Below are 14,706 nucleotides of genomic sequence, written 5' to 3' on the forward strand. Positions count from 1 at the left end.
GGGGCCCAGATTTAGTTTTTCCCATGGCTTCAATGCAGTTCATGCTCACACACTGAGAATGTGCCACATGGGAAGCCCTGTGACTGGGAATAGAGGGACTATGAAGACCACAAATGAAGGCTGTCTGTGGAAGTCACTGGTGGCTTCTACCCAAATGCCACCGGGCCACCTCCTTTTGATTAATTGACTACAGTTTTGTTTGCAACAGCAATGTGACCAATCTTAGGGGGTGAATCTTAAAGTTTATTTATTCTGAGAGAGAGAGACAGGGAGAGAGAGAGGCAGAGAGATTGGGAGAAAGAGAGAATCCCAAGCAGACTCTGCACTGTCAATGTGAGGAGCCTGATGCAGGGCTTGAACTCACTAACTGTGAGATCATGACCTGAGCCCAAATCAAGAGTCAGACGCTCCACTGACTGAACCACCCAGGAGCATCCAGTGGGTGAATCTTGTTCAGTGATAGGCCAGATGGGTCCATTGATTTTGCTTTGCCAGAGACACATTCCGGCCTCCTTTGCAGAAGGTGTAGTCATGTGACACAGTCTTGGCCAATGGAATTTCTGGGGAAACATTGGCTTTTTGACCTCATCCAGTGGCACAAATAGAGCTCCCCAGCAGACCCCAATTCCCTCTAGTCCCCAAGTACTGGTAAACCACTAGGCAATTTAGAAACAACTAACAACAGCAAACCCCAACAAATTCTAGACCTGAAACCAAAAGATATAACCCAGGGGCACTTTACGAAAAATAAATATAATTACATATAACACGATAGCAATTTCAAGTGTAGAAGAACATGATTGGATATTTATATATATTACAAAATGATCACCAGAATCAATCTGGTTTTCATCTATCACCATATGTAGTTATGAAGGTTTGTTTTGTTTTGTTTTCTCTCTGCGATGAGGGCTTAAAGAATGAGTCTCATAGCAACTTTTAATTATGCAACATATCATTATTACCTATGGAAACCATGCTGTACATTGCATCCCTGTGGCATTTATTTTATAACTGGAAGTCTGTACCTTCTGATCGCTTTCACCTGTTTTACTAAACTTCCTCCTCCCTACCTCTGGCCACCACCAAGCTGCTCTGTGTCTATGGGCTCAGGTTGTATACACAGCATCACTACTTTCAGCTCAGAGATTCTTGGAAAGTCACAGAGTTCCCTCAAGCCTCCATTTGCTTTTTGGCATAATTAGAACAAAAATGCTCCAGCCATAAATGTTGATTTTGAGGTACGGATGGGCCATTTACATGTGTAAACTCTAAAAGCGTTTTTCAAAAGTGTCATTTTTTTTTTCAGAAAGAGAGAGAGAGAGAGAGAAAGCATGAGTGGGGCAGAAGGACTGAGGGAGAGAGAGAGAGAATCTTAAGCAGGCTCCAAGCCTAGCATGGAGCCTGATGTGGGGCTCGATCTCGCGACCCTGGGATCATGACCTGAGCCAAAATCATGAGTTGGATGCTCAACTGACTTGAGCCATCCAGGCACCCTCCAAAAATGTCACTCTTAATAATATTATGGTTTTATTCCTTAGACTACTCAATGTGATTATTATAATTACTCTTTATATTTTTCTCAGTTAATTGTATTTTTCTTATAACTATTAAACCATAATGGCATATTACCAAACCCCAGTGTTTTCTAATAACTTTTGAAAAAAAATAATTTGAGTCTTTTTCATAATGTTTGTGAAGTAAAATGTGGTTTGCACTGACATCCTTTTTTCCTAGATTTTTATCAATTTTATTAATTTTATATTCTATGTCATGCAACATTAGTTATATTTCTTTACCTAGTAATATCTTTAGCGGAGATAAAATTAATGAATAAAACCAAACATATATATTTTTATTGAAGTATAATTGACATATAACATTATATTCTTTTTAGGTATACAACATGGTGATTTGATATTTGTTATACTGAGGAATGATCACAATATGTGCGGTTACCATTCATCATCACACAAAGCTGCTTTTTTTTTCTTGTGATGAGAACATTTAAATTTAGCCTCTTGGCAGCTTTCAAATATGCAATATTATGGACTATCATCACCACGCTGTACATCACATTTCCATGCCTTATTTATTTTATTACCGGAAATCTGTACCTCTTGACCCCCTTCACCCATTTCATCCAACCGCATCCCCCGTGAACCTGACAATGACTATTCTCTTCTCTTATATTTTATATAAAATTGGTTTTCCTAAATGCTCAGATAAACATATATTCTTCTGATTTAAAGACTGCGTGTTAACCAGATGAGCCTGGCAACCAGTGGGTTTTAGATAAAGCTTGAGCAAGGGTGTTGTCACTAGTTGGCAAATTTTCCCAAAGAAAGTGATGATCTCTGAAGTTCTTTTTCATTTATTTTAGTAGTCTTTCCTATCTTCTAGCAAAATGGTAGAACTAGTACCTAGCCAATCAATTATGTGCTCAATCAATTTGAGTTGGAACGATTTCCCACTCATGTAGGTAATAAATATTATTGAAATATCCATCAAAAAAGCTTTGGATACATGCAAAAACATTCTACAGCACACAGAACACCTTCTAGATGGGAAAGCAGATCTTAAAGAAGTAATAGTGGCTATGAACATTACTAAGGAAGGTACAACATATATGGAGCATGCTCTGAAAGTCCAGCCCATGACACTTGTCCACTACGCCAAGCTATCCTGGCACAGGAATGGGAGGGTAAAATCTCATCAGAGACCAAAGAAAACAGTTTAGTTCTCTTAGAGGCCTGTACCCTTCCCTCTTCTTGTCCAGGAAGTATGAAATCTATTTTGCTTCTTCCTATAAAAGCATCATCTCGCTTCTCACTTTCCCTACTTCCCTGTTTTAATACCTGACCCTCCAGACAGACCTAAGCTTGATAAGAGTGGGAGTCTGTGTATCCTATTTGCCACCAGCTCTATGGACTCAGGAAGGGCTGAGACTTCCCTTTGACTGGTGGCCGCCATTTTGCTTCTCTCTTCCGCACTCTTCTGTAAGAGGCAGAGAGCCTCTTCCTGCCCCTTTGTGTTCTCAAGTGTGTTTCTGTCCTTAAGCCTCCCACAACCTTTCTGTAGAAGTTTACATATGGTTGAGACCCCAATCTCCCACATTTTAGCCAAAGTTCAAATGATGAGTCATCTGTTGAGTTGAGATCAAGCTGATTTGAAGCCTAATGTTTCCAGATAACATTTTTCTTTGGTATCTTTGGGTGGTAGATGAGTAGAGGAGGCAGTGATATCCAAAAGCCATGCTCAGGAATTGCCACATAATTTAGAAACATGAAATCTGTACTCTCCTTTTAAGAGTCCCTTCCCAGAGCCTTTATATATCACTACAAATGAAGATAGTGCAGGGAGACTAACAAACATTGAGGACATGGACTTCTTTTATCCCTCTTTGATACTCATCAGAAAAAAGACTGGGCAGCAATCTGTGGTCCACATGACGGAGCCTCCAAAGATATTTAGTGATATATCAGCTGAGTTTGGAAGTTGTGAAGGCCTAACTGAAAATGTAGAGAGTAAGGCTTGGCTAAGGTGGGACATGCAGATGTGGATGGTCTCCAGAGGCCTGAACAAATGACAACAGTTTGGAAAGATTCACAGATGATTCAAGCTAAGGTCTCACATCTTCCTGTCCAATGGTCAGACAATTGGGACCATGGAGAAAAGAAGGAATCCTCTCTTGGCACTTTCCTGTCTCCTTTGTCCTATGTTTTCAGGTGGGCGGTGAGCAGGAGAGAAAGATGACAGACTTCACCCATCTGTATTTCTGGACATATTTTTAATATCCTGATTAAGTGTTGTGCTGCTAACAGACCTGATAAGAGGAGAGATGCCAGTCGGGCCAGGTACTGTGTGAATGAAGATTGTAATCATTTCTTTTAAAAAACTTTTTATTTGTTTTCAATATTTACTCCTTGTTTTACATCATATGTACCTTTTTTTAAATGCACTTCATGTCATTTACAAAAAGAAGTAGGGAAAAGTTTAAGAATTAGTAAAGAAAGTAAATGTAAGATCTTAAGCGATGTCCAGAGGAACACTTTAAGATTCCATCTCTCCACTTTCTGGATGAGGGAAGCGACACACTTAGGGGACAGGAGCTGCCCACAGCTCACAGCGGGGTTGAGCATTGGTCTGCAGTCAGCCTACACTAAAGTCCATGCTGCTTGTGATATTGCAAGCTTCCCCAGGTTGCTCTCATCTCCCTGACATGCATGGCAACTCTGGATTTCACTCCAATGTGGTAGTTCCAGGGTAGAGTACCTACAGGTGGTCAAAATAAAGCACAACTCTTTGATGGATTAAATGCTCTACTCAACAATAGCAATCCCTATTTGTGGGATACTATATCTCTATCTCTATCTCATCTCTATCTCTATCTCACCTATCTACCTATCTACCTATCTATCTATCTATCTATCTATCTATCTATCTATCTATCTATCTATCTACCTTTCTCTCTCTCTCTTTCTCTCTCTGCCACTGGTTCCTGACACAGAGATCCTGAAACTCTTATAATTTCCTGGGTGATGGGAANTCTATCTATCTATCTATCTATCTACCTTTCTCTCTCTCTCTTTCTCTCTCTGCCACTGGTTCCTGACACAGAGATCCTGAAACTCTTATAATTTCCTGGGTGATGGGAATGTCTTTGGTTCTAATGAGGCAACTCTACATGGGCTCCCGGATGACTCCCAGGTGGGGACTGGTCACCAGAAGGACCAAACCACAATTAGAGGCTTGGAATTTTCAGCCCCATCCCCATCCTCCAGAGAGGGAAGAGGGACTTCAAATGGAGTTAATAATTGATTATGTCCACTTGGAGTGGCCTCCGTAAAATCCTGATTGTAGGGGGTTCTGAGAGCTTATGGGTTCGTGAACGCATCAATGTAGCTGCACTGCGATGCACCCCAACTCCACAGGGACAGATGCTCCTGCACTCAGGTCCCCCTGGACACTACTGTCTGTGTCTCTTTATCTGGTTGACACTCAAGAGTTGCACAGGGGGAAGAGGACTGGTCTGCCTTCCATCACAGATTTTCCGAACACTCACTGTGTGAGGGCGGTTTTTCTGCATTTGCTTAATTCATTCAACAAATATTTATTGGATGCCTAATATCTCAAAAATCGCACACCTTAGAGCCAATTAAAATGATCGATAGGTAATTTTAAGAAATTCTTGATCATTTTTCGGCATCAGAGGCATCTGGTCCCACACATGACAGGCGGCATCGCTCGGGAGAATCAGTCAGGTCAGCTTTCATAATAGTCTTCGCATCCCATTAAATCTGGTGATTCTGTACACCTGTGTGGCCTTAACATTCGTGTTTAACTCCTAGCAATTCAGTAAAAAAGATGTTTCATCTTTTCCGGTATAACGCGACATTTTCAAAAATAGATAGGGAAGGTTTGTTAAAAGATATTGCTCCTAAGGCTAGTTCAACCAGCTGAGTATCTTTATTTAAGGCATTGGACCTTTCGGAGACTCTGGATTGTCACCCTCAAAATGGAATAATATTAATAATAGAAATACCAATAATGCTTCTCTTACATGATTGTTTTGAGGACTTCACTGAGATCCTGGCATCAAAATCCTGAACACAATTCCTGGCTCTCTATAAATTAGGCAAAAGCAAAGCCCAATTTGTTGCCTTGATTACATTAACTAGAAAATGTGGAGAAAAAAAGCAATGCATATTGAAAATTGCTGTATGTATTTACTTTTTATTGTAGCTGTTTCTATTTGTCTGTGAAGCAAGCTAGTTATCTATCTCTCATCTTGTACCAGAAATAATTTAATGTGGTCTATTTAATATTATTATCTTGTTTTATGATTCATTTTCTAGTCAAGCTTATTCAGACACATTATTTTCTAGAAATAATAATTATAGTGATTTCAGTATAAAATACAGTATACATGTATTGTTGGTTTCCTTCTAAGAGGCTGTCAGCTACTTGTAGATGTAATTGCTACCACTGACATGAATTTACAAGACTGGAAACTGTAAGGTGAACTTTCTAGGCATTCACAGACTCATACTTCAAAGGACTGAGAGCAGCAAGAAAGTCTACATTTAAAAAACAAATCATTAGGAGTTAATATACTACTATGGCACCCAAACTTCCATCATGTCATTGGGTATAAAAATTCCATGCTCAAGGTGAACTTTTCCTAATGAATCCTGCTCAGAGTGAATGTGGCGGACAGGGATTAGTATGCCAACGGCTATAGGGCTTTGAAACATCCTGAGTCAGGGTGGGAGAAGGGATCCCACAGTAATCTGGTCTCATTTCACGATCAAAGCAAGACTTGCCTTCCCTAATGTTTTTGGGGAAAGGTCATCGAGACCTTGGTTGACTGCTCAGAGCAACAGGGAGCTCATTGCTGAACAGGGATCATCAGTCCATCGTTAGGTATCATTATTAGGAAACGTTCTATTGTTAATTGGAAAGAGGATGACCATAGGTGGGAAGAGTTGTGTGTTAATGGTCTCAGTCTCCTACTCGCCAGGTATTCTTTGGCAAGTAATGTTTTCCGCACCGAGGCCAACTGTGAACAGGGAGGTAAATAAGCTATTCTGAAAAGTTCGCGGCGTGACATGAGACCACCGGTGTGAAGGGCCAGTATGGTGTTGCACCTGCCGTCTCCTGCCTCGGCCATCCTGTGACTTGAGATCTTGCTAGTTAGCAGCCGTTAAAGTTTGGGAACTTTCTCATAAAAATGTAATCATAGTTAAGATAAAAATAGGGAGGCAACCCATAAAAGACTCTTAAATACAGAGAACAGAGAGTTGCTGGAGGGGAGGTAGGTTGCGGGGCTGGGGTATTTGGGTGATGGGCATTAAGGAGGGTACTTTTTGGGATAAGGTGTCAGATGTAAGAGATAAAGCACTGGGTTCTACTCCTGAAGCCAAGACTACACTGTACGTTAACTAACTTGAATTTAAATAGAATAATATAAAATAGAAGAGAATAGGATGGAATACGATGGAATAGAATAGAATAGAATAGAATAGAATAAATGAAGCAATAATAATTAAAAACAAAACAAACACTGGAGTTCTCCCTTCTTCTCCTAACGAAGGCTGCTGGGTGCAGAGAAGCCACAGTCCTCTTTAGGTAGAACCGGTGTTCTGCATGGGGCTCCAGGCCCCCGCACAGCCAGTGCAATAATAGGTATTATGTTTGTGACCTCTAACGTGTAAAACAGACTGCATGTCCTTCCAGATCACTTTCCAGACGTAGACCTTCCATTGACCCGAAAACCACTGCAGACACCTGCCTTTACAAATGTTTAGTTGGTGTCCCCTGTCAGCGTCCAGGGGACGACCAGGGCCACAGGGCGGTGCCCTCTCCTGTGGCTGCAGAGGACTCCCTCCACCCCCACCCCCAGCTTCCCTCAGATCTGCCCTCATATGAAACCAGGTTAACACATGTCCTAAGCTTGTCCTCAGGGAAATTCTGCAAACCCCTTGCTTTAGAAGGCAGCTGACTAAGTGTTATCAATTCATACTGAAATTTACACTCTCCTCCTCCCCCTGGTCCCATCAAACACTGTGGAACATTCTGCCGTTTGTTCTCAAGCAAGAGGAGAATGAGTGTGTCGCTGGTGGTATGGGGTTTCACATGTGGGTCAAAGAAAGTCTCGTAGGGTCTGATCTTCTCCGTGTGGGGGATGCCTCTCTCTTTCTCTCAGACACCTTACAGCACTGTCAGTGGGCTCAGGCTCAGCGGGGTCTCAGGGAAGCCCAGGTCTGGAGCCTACCTGCCATACTAACCCCCCTCCCCCAGCTAGCCCCACGGAAAATAATAATAATAATAATAATAATAATAATAATAGTTTTGTTGGCTATTTGCCCTCAACTGTTGTCACACTGAGCCCTTTGGAGCAAAGTGCAGAAGGGTGAAAAACCTCAAGGCAGATGTTAGCTCGACCTGTGATATGAGGTTTGGCACCAGAAGCTGGGAGGTGGTAACATTCCGGGACTATTGTGGGGTTCTAGGCAATTACAGTGTCCCTTACACTGGGCCACCCTTCCAATTTACCATCAGCCCTTCATTCACTCATTCATTGAGCATCTACTTAGTCTCAGGCACTTCTCAGGTGTTCAGAAAACATACTTTAGTGAATAAAACAGATCTAGGTCTCTGCCCTTGGGGAGTTCACATTCTAGGGAAGAGAAAGATCAACAATAAAACAACAACACGGTGCGTTATAAAGTAGAGTCCAGGTGTGGAGAGGTAGTGTTGGCCAGGGGGCTTATGAGTGTGGTGTAGATGGGCATGAGTGGGGTTAGCCAAAGAGGATATACAGAAGTAGCCAGATGGTTGGTGGCTTGGGCCCAGAGCTTGGGCTATGACCGTACCGTTCCCGATTTTCCAGTCTCCGGTCTAGTAATAACCTTTCTGAGTGTTCTCGTCCACGAAAGGAAGGTGATGCGACGCTTCTTCACAGAATGCTGGGAAGATTAACTACGAAGGATCATAATGACATGCTCATTTCATGCACTGGCCCTTGTTGTTAGCACCTTGTGTTACAGGCGTGAAGACTGAGACACACAGAAGAGGCACAACTCTCCCGAAGGGCAGACATGGCAGCACCTGACCTGGAGGTGCAGACCGCAGGTACGTCACAATCTGTCAGAAACTGTAATGACCAAAGGTGCAAGTGGTTTGTGTCCTATGGGTACTGTGCAGAGGCCGTCTTCTGCCCGGCTCACCTCTGCTCTGGGGCACTAATGAGACGACACCCCAGCATGGCCGGGGGGCAGCCCTCTTAGATACCAGGCAGAATCTTGAGGAATGATGTTTGATCAGTCTCTTGCATGAGGCATGGTAAGCCTTTCTCTCAGGCCCTGGCCTTCTGAGCAGAAAGGACAGCTGCTTGCTTATTAGCATCCACGTGATCTAATATATAATTAAAAACACATTAAGTCACCCACCGGAGTTCTCCTTGGACCACATGGCCCCAGTGTGCTGAATTCCCAGAAGGCCCCTTCTCAACCCTTTTATCCTGTCTGTCACTCCTTGACCCTTCTCCTCCTTCCTTGGAAGGACATGCACTGAAAAAAAAAAAGAAAAAAAAAAAAGGCAGGGAGCTGTTGTAGGGGAGGAGGGGAAGGGGAGGGAAGAGGGAGGGAATGGCTTATTCCAGGGAATTCCCTACATCCTTAGTTACGATTGTTGCCTGAGAGTGAACCCAAAGACAGGAAAGTGCTGGACAGACCTGGGATTTCCTCCTCAACAATCAGTTATGATTGTTGCTGTTTCTTTCATGTCCCTCTGGCATCAGCATGGACAGCGTGCTAAAATCTCTGTGTATACCAGAAAAGGTGATGACTGCTTCATTCATTTCTCTACTCCATTCATTTATTCATCTGTCTTATTGAAGGTCTCCTGAGGTCTCCTGAGCTCTGCAATAGGTCTAGAAGAAGCAGGAAAAAAAAAAAAAAAGAACAAGGAAGGATAGCAGCGAGCACGGGGTGCCACAGAACCGAGAAAGGGGTGAAGGACTGCCCAGGAGAGAAGGGTAGACAGAGATGGATGCACAGAGGAAGCAAAGCAGGAGCTGACAGTTGGTGGGTGAGAAGGAGTCAGCCTAACGGAGGCAACGAGGAAGACAGAGAAGCGTGTGTGGAGGCTGAGAGGTGAGCAGAACTGTGGCTCACAGGCAAGGGCTGGAATAGACTGTTGTGAAAGGAGGATGGTGATGGGGACCCAGAAGGAGGGGCTGCATACGGAGGGGCTTTGGAGAAACAGGGAGCAGGTTGGGGTCAATTCTGAAGCCAACAAGGAGGCACTGAAGGGTTTTAAGGAGGCAAGGGAAAGGGTGAGTTTTGTATTCTGCAGAGATTTCTCTGACTCCACATGGAACAGAGCAGAGGGGAACAGGAACAAAGAAAGAAAAGTCAGATAACATACTTCTGCAAAACTCAAAAAGAAATGGAATGGCAATCTGAACCAAAGCAACGGTAGTTTGACTGGAAGGGAAGGGTTTGATTACAGGCAAATTTGTGGTGGGTGCCTTCCATAAAATGGAACCATTTGTATCAGTCAGGTTGGGTTATGCTAAGAGTAACAAACACTCCCCAAACCACCATGGTGGATGGCAACAATGATTTATCTGTGGTTCATATTTATGTTCTGCATGTGACTGAAAGGGATNTTGACTGGAGGGGAAGGGTTTGATTACAAGCAAATTTGTGGTGGGTGCCTTCCATAAAATGGAACCATTTGTATCAGTCAGGTTAGGTTATGCTAAGAGTAACAAACACTCCCCAAACCACCATAGTGGATGGCAACAATGATTTATCTGTGGTTCATATTTATATTCTGCATGGGACTGACAGGGATTCTGTGGCTCTGTGACATGCCTTCCTCATTTGTGTCACACTACTTTTATAGACGAGAAAAAGAAGAGAGACATACAAGGATTCTAAACACTTCTGTTCAGAACCAGCACACATCACTTCCATGCATGTCTTCTTGGACAAAGCAAACCATATGACCAAGGCTGGCATAACCATGGTGGGAAGGACTATATATTTCACAATAACTGTTTTTTTTTAAAGGGACCAGAACAGGTTTTCACAAGCATATAGCCTATGACCATCTGCTACATCAGTCACACACATATTCACCTTCCTCCTTTACTCACACAAAGTGTACTCAACTTTTCTCAAAAGTTCTAGTCCATCCCTGTGTCAGACCCAAACTCCAGTATCTCCTATTCGTCAATATATCACATCTGCAGATCGCTCCTCCTGAATAAGAATAAGAGTTTGTTGCAACCCTGCCTCCATGACAGTGCAAATATGTTAGAGGGAGAGGAGCAGCTTGAAGGTCATATCACTCCTGTTTAAGAAGAGTAAGGGACACCTGGATGGTTCCGTCAGTTAAGCATCCAACTCTTGATCTCAGCTCAAGTCATGATCTCATGCTCATGAGATCGAGCTCCAAGTGGGGCTCTGAGCTGATAGCACAGAGCCTGGCTGGGATTCCCTCTCTCCCTCTCTCTCTGCCCCTCTCTTACTTGTTCACTTGCCCTTTAAATAAATATATACATAAAAATAAATAAAGAATAAGAGCAGAGTAAGGAGCACCCATGACATTAGTCCTTACCAATTCTGAAATTAGGACACTCTACCTGAAGGTAGGGAATGTTCTTAACTGAGCCCAGCTTCTCCCCCTTGGGAGGAGTCCTTCCATCCATCATCCTCCACAGCTCTCGAAGGGCAAAGCATAAATTCTGAGGTGGTGTCAGAGGTGTTTAAGAGAGTTTGATTAATAAAGAGTCTAATTTTTGTCACATATTGACCCAGAATACTCTCAATTAGTCTAGATTATTTATGACTTTAGGGTATGTGGGTGTGTGCTTGAAAGTATATTTAAAACAGCAAGTTTGGGGCACCTGGGTGGCTCAGTCGGTTGAGCGTCTGACTTTGGCTCATGTCATGATCTTGCAGTTCATGGGTTCATACTCCACATCGGGCTCACTGCTGTCAGCACAGAGCCTGCTTTGGGTCCTCTGTCTCCCTCTCTCTCTGCCCTTCCCTTGCTTGCACTGTCTCAAAAATAAAACAAAACAATACAATACAATACAATACAATACAATACAATACAATGAAATAAAACAGCAAATTCAAGCTTAGTTGCAAGGTCAGAAGTCACACTCAAACTCTGATGCCTTTGTATCCTACATTTAATTGAGGTGTTTTTGTTTGTTTGTTTGTTTTTTGTGATCCTAGCTCTCCCTTTTGACATTGACACGACACCTAAGATCTCACCAGGCACTGCAAATGGATGCTGATGGAGACTGTGGGTGTAGGGAATGCAAACCCAGTTTTGAGAAGAGAAGGAAATTCAAGTCTACTTTCCCAAGATGCCTGGACCAGACTTGACCTGCCGTGAGCATCCATGTTTCTCTTTTGTTCAGTAGGGCCAGTAGTCCTTCTCTCTCTTCTCTCTGGTGGTGTTTCCCACAAGCAGGTTTCCACACCATCAAGGGTAGATGTTCTCAGGATTTCTATCATCCTCTGCAGGTGCATGTGAATAGTAACAATAATTCAGTGACCTGGTTCTGGGCTGGAAGGGAAGTTCAATCTCAACTTTAAAAAGGAAAACTTACTCAGTGTCCCATTCCTTTGCAAACGTAAAAGTATATGCTTCAGGCTCACTCAAGCATAACTGTGTCCCTAGTTAAAGTTTAAAACTGTTCATTTCTGGGGCAACTCATGGCTCAGTTGGTTGGCACCTGACTATTGATTTCAGCTCATGTCATGATCTTGTGGTTCATAGGATCAATCCCTGCCTTGGGATCTGTGCTGACAGTGAGGAGCTGGTGTGGGATTCTCTCTCTCCCTCTCTGCGTTTTTTTTTTTTTTTAATTTTTAAAAATGTTTTATTTATTTCTGAGAGAGAGAGAGAGACGCAGAGACAGAGAGACAGAGACAGAGAGAGAGAGAGCGAGAGTGAGCAAGGGAAGGTCAGAGAGAGAGGAAGATACAGAATCTGAAACAGACTCCAGGCTCTGAGCTGGCAGTCAGCACAGAGCCCAATGTGGCGCTCAAACCCATGAACCATGAGATCATGACCTGAGCCGAAGTTGGATGCTTAACTGACTGAGCCACCCAGGTGCCCCTCTCCCTCTCTGCTTCTGCCTCTCCTTCTCTCTCTCTCTCTCTTTCTCGATAAATAAATAAATATTTAAAAATATTAAAAAATAAAATTGCTCATTTCTTCTTCTCTCATCAAAGAGAGAGGGAAACTTTATGATTTCATAATGGTGGACACAATGACTATTTACACACATTCCACTTACTCCACCATACATCACAGCCCCCTTGCATTTAGACAGGGCCGCCCAGCTGCCTCTGGACATGGGCTGTGCACAGAATTGGCACTTGACACTTCTGGAGAAAATGTGTAAGATTCTATGTTCAGCCTCCTGAACAATCTCTTGACCTACTGTGGTGAATGATAAGATGCTTGTCCAATGAAGCAACTAAAGACAGGATCTCTGTGAGTCTAGAACCCTGGATGAAATCCCATACTGAGCTGCATGGGATGTACGGCTTGACCAAGACAAGTTGTAATCAGGTTATGCCATTGCCATCAAGATCTGGGAGTGTTTGTTACTGGGCAGCCTCGCCTAGGTTTTTCTGACTGATACTGAACTTCAAGAGTTCTACTCTGGCCGACGAAGCACTACTTGATCACTTCTCTTTCAAAATAGTACTTTATAGTCATTTGGTTTAAATATCCTCCAATGGCATTGGAGGGAAGGGAAGGGAAGCTATTGATCGAAATGATAGAGCACTTAGGATAAGACCGGAATATGATCCAGTCTTCCAGCTCCTGTCCCACACTGCAATTAAAATGAGGATTTTCCTTTTTTTCTTAACCTAACAGAGCCAGTCACATGCTTGATATCACATTCAATATTCAAAATTACGCAAATGGTTTCAACATGAGCTACTCTGTCCCAATTAAAATTAAACTATTTGTACTACATGCATATTTATACAATCATCCCCTCTGACTAGATGTAGTCATGTGCATAGTCACTGAAGCTACATCATGTATTGTCTGAACAAACAGACGCAGGAGAAGGACAGGTTGGTATTGGGGGCTGAGGGTAGCATCTCCATTAGGCAGGCAGTTAATTTCAAGTTTTAAAAAATGGATTTTCAGCAGCTGATACATGGCAGATTTAATAAGCTGACATTTTTTCTCTCTCTCTTCCTAGATAGTCCGTTCAACTTTGACTGGACCTGTTGCAGGATGATATGATTACCATAGCGGGCACCCTCTGGCATTATTTAAAAAAGCGAATCCCTAATCCCTGCTTAATTTTATGAACTGTCAAAACGATTCTAAATATCTCCTCTGTTTGCATTTTCACCTCGGGACAGGGGTCCAGAGGTACGGATTGGGTATGCAACAGTGGACTTCAGGCAATTTTCATCTCTTAATGCCTGTAGCGTGAGAGGCTGAATTTGTAATAATCACCAGATTATCTCTAAAGATCTCTCTGTTGTACCTGCAAAATGGTGCTGCGGGAAAATGCAAAAGATACATAAGAAAGTAATTGATGAGAGGCAGGAGATGATTGTTCTTCCTAATCCCTGATGGAAAAAAAAAATACTCGCACCAAGACAAATGTTGATAATTTCTGTTAAATGCCTTTTGGAATTTGCAGTGTCAGAATCCTGCCTGAGAATCAAAGATGGCCTTCTGCCCCGGCAGGCAGCTTACAATGCTGGGGCCTAAGGGCAGGCGGGGGGNAGAAGAGGAGGCAAGACTTTGGCCCAACAAAAGTTGAGAGAGTAGCCCCTGCAGACAATGCATGAATGTCCGAGGTGCATCCCCTGGCAGGGGTCCCAAACGTGCTTGATTCCCTTTTCCTTTCTTTTCCCTCCTGGAGACAGGCAGCCTGGAGATGCAGGAGGAAGGCCAGAATCAGAGCACAGCCTGTTTCCAGATACCGTGTGCCTTTGGGCAAATCGTACGTTGTCCCTCTCCAGGTTTCTGTCTCTGCATCTGACAACTGAGGGCGGAAGGTTCCACCAACACCTTAGAGCAGAGGGAATCTGAGCCCCTCATCGTCTTTGCAAGCTGGATTTGCAGTTCTTCACCCACGATTCTTCGAACCTTCACTCTGTGTGGTGGAGGTCAGGCTGGGGAGAGCAGAGA

At 43.2% G+C, this 14,706-nt stretch overlaps 1 long non-coding RNA gene across 1 annotated transcript; it reads left to right on the forward strand.

Annotated features, from left to right (window-relative positions):
- Positions 1 to 9,411: 9,411 nt before the first annotated feature.
- On the forward strand, positions 9,412 to 13,925 carry LOC144245564 (uncharacterized). The gene is made up of 3 exons (XR_013339304.1): positions 9,412 to 9,659; positions 11,760 to 11,918; positions 13,760 to 13,925. It is a non-coding gene; the product is annotated as an uncharacterized LOC144245564 (long non-coding RNA).
- Positions 13,926 to 14,706: the final 781 nt, after the last annotated feature.

Source organism: Crocuta crocuta, unplaced genomic scaffold (assembly GCF_008692635.1).
Source record: "Crocuta crocuta isolate KB4526 unplaced genomic scaffold, BGI_CrCroc_1.0 scaffold299, whole genome shotgun sequence".
In the NCBI taxonomy this organism is placed as follows: Eukaryota; Metazoa; Chordata; class Mammalia; order Carnivora; family Hyaenidae; genus Crocuta; species Crocuta crocuta.